Consider the following 3,099-nt stretch of genomic DNA (forward strand, 5'->3'; position numbering starts at 1 on the left):
ATGCACTGCTGTCCTATGCAGAGGATTCAATGAAATAGAGAATATCAGCTCAGATAACCAAGTCAATGTACAGCTCATGTGTTCCATAAAGAGGCAGCTCAGCTAAACATCAAGGAGTATCCAAACACCAGAGAGAGTTAAGTATTATCGGTCCACATGATCCTTATAAGCTATTGACGCCAACCGTTAATTTAGGAGTGTCATGGCGCAACAATATATATACACACAAGTAATTATTTTTTTTAAATGTTCAAAGCCATATTTATTATATTTTATTTATTTGATTATTGTAATAATAAAAAACAATAAAAAAATATATAACTTTAGTAATATGATCAAGTAGTGATACAAGTTTCAAGCTTATTTAAAGCAATACATTTTATTTAAATTAAAAAATTATAGTATACATTTTTAATCAAATATTCAATATTTAAATGATTTTTATTAAAAAACTTGTCTATGATCATACATAGATAATATTATCTATGCATTGTATATTATATCATAATATATTGTTGACTTGGTGTGTAATTTCACTTATGATTTTGAATACTTAGTTTATAGCATCATATTGTGTAGAAATATATATTTTTCTCCATTCTTAGTAGGTGTTAAGTGGATACCTTACACTAAATATTATACACCTTATCAAAACAACATCAAGAAATTTTTTATTTGTAATAGGTATTTTTAATAATAAAAATTGATCACTTATGGCAAATATTATTTAAAATTAAAACTATATTAAAAATATTTAACTCCAAAAGCCACAAAAAAATTATTAATAAATTGCGAATATGTATTCAGAAAATGTTACCATTATCAACACGTAACAAATACTTATATTGTTTAATTCTGAATGGTGTCAAAGCCAAAATTATCACTTATCTATAAACTAAATTGTACATAGAAATACTAATATAGAAACATCCATTTAGTTAAAATAGAAAAGGAAACTTTATTAGATAATATTAATAGGTTGGATTGGGGTAGTAAAGATATTTTAAAATATATAGATTATTACATAACTTAATAGAATCATTTACTTTGTTAAAATTGTAAGTACAAAATGCATTCACAAATTAATTACAATAAAATTAAGTTAATGTCATACTGTATATTATTAATAAACAATAAGATATAGATTTTTAAATATACAACTATATAACAGTTATAAAATATATTTAAGAGTCTCGTAGATTTTACCAGTACCCAATACTCTTTTAATAGTTGGAGTTAAGTCAGGTAAATTATTTTGAATTCTGAATCATTTAAATTTTGAAAATGAATATTTATAAAAATAATTTCAATACAACATATAAATGTGACACAAGTTTAAGTTCATATAAAACTAAAATACTTAATGAATTATGAACTTAAAGGTGTGCATCTATTCATACATTTATAATAATAACCTACTGAAATATTTATAACAAAAGCTGAAACACATTCAACTAGTGATGATATCCCAGACTTTTTGTTTGTTTTCATTTGAGTTTTAGTTAATACTAGATATGGANACCTACTGAAATATTTATAACACAAGCTGAAACACATTCAACTAGTGATGATATCCCAGACTTTTTGTTTGTTTTCATTTGAGTTTTAGTTAATACTAGATATGGAATCAGTAGAATTTTCAATGCGTTGCTTGTTCTAGTATCTAAATAAAAATTAATTTAAATATGATATGTATCAAAAATTAAAATAGTAATAACAATTAAAATATACAACAAATAATTTAAAATTGATTTTTGTGATACATACATTTAAATTTTACATGTTAAAATAGATGAACTACAGTGACTCACTTATCATGCACTACTTAATTAAACAAAAAATAAAAATATTGATTTTAAAAATTAAAAATATTGGTTTCTTTTAGTTCAAAATCTAAAAGTTATTATTGATCATTAACCAAAGTAATTTTCTTAATTAAATCATACCCTGTAAAATAACATATTTTATGAATTCATTTTTGTAAGGAAATATACTAATCAACATATAGATTAAACAAAATATAAATGAAAACACAATTGAAATTAATGGATTAATACTTAGTAGAGCTGTGAACTATATTTAACACTTATATATGAGTAATTCAAATACACTAAGTCTGAGGATTATTTATAATAAGTTAATAAAATGACATAAAATTTTTTTTATAAAGACTAGTTTAATCCCAGGACTCTTATAATTATGTCTCTTGTTAAATTACAATATTAACATAATATTTTTAACTTTTAAAATAAAGGTGCATACAATTCACAGGATAGATAATTAATAATTATACAATAATAACTTACATTCAGTTGTATAGTATCAAGTTGTTTTAATAAGTCATTAGCATAATTATCTTTCACTAAATTTCTATGTAAGCTCAATAAGTTATTTGAAAACAAAGTCCACTTTTTAATAAAGTTTAGTCAATTATGTTAATAGTTTTTTGTTTCTGGATATTTCATAAAAAAATCTTTAAAAAACCTAAAACAAAAATTTAAATAATAAGTAGACCCAACATATTGCTTTTTTTTTTATAGTTTTAACCAGTATCATATTTGAAAATAAAAAGTAAAAAAAGTTGCTGACGAGTTGAGAGAAATATTACGTAAATTTTAATTTTAATATTAAAACATACATTGATTACTATATTATAAAAAAAATACACATAGATAATAATATTAATTACTAATATTTATCATTTTTTTTTTCTTACCAGATTATATCCTTTAGGACTACATTAAATAGGCCATGATTTAAAATTTTTAGACAAATGACGACCAGTAATGCTATTTTAAACCTCAAATTTCAGCCATTCTTATTTCCAGTGTTTTTTAATCTCATCAAAGTTAGAAAAAACCCAATTGTGCTTAATCAAAATTTTGCTGATTCAGCTTCATTTATTTTAATATTTATATTAAATAAATAAATGAATTGGATGTATTAGCATGAATATAAAACATAAATGTTTGATAATATTACTACCAGAAAATGTTAAAATTGGTAATGTTTCAGAGAAGTTTTTATTTTTTCGTTTACTTTCAATAGCACCTATGCTCCAAAACTGGCGTACACAATTTTGTCAATGTTTCACTAATT

The 3,099-nt window shown here is 22.4% G+C and overlaps 1 pseudogene; it reads right to left on the reverse strand.

Annotated features, from left to right (window-relative positions):
- Positions 1 to 226: 226 nt before the first annotated feature.
- Positions 227 to 3,093, reverse strand: LOC126909625 (uncharacterized; annotated as a pseudogene).
- Between the last annotated feature and the right edge of the window lie 6 nt (positions 3,094 to 3,099).

This window comes from Daktulosphaira vitifoliae, unplaced genomic scaffold, assembly GCF_025091365.1.
Source record: "Daktulosphaira vitifoliae isolate Bord-2020 unplaced genomic scaffold, ASM2509136v1 Scaffold_709, whole genome shotgun sequence".
Lineage (NCBI taxonomy): Eukaryota > Metazoa > Arthropoda > Insecta > Hemiptera > Phylloxeridae > Daktulosphaira > Daktulosphaira vitifoliae.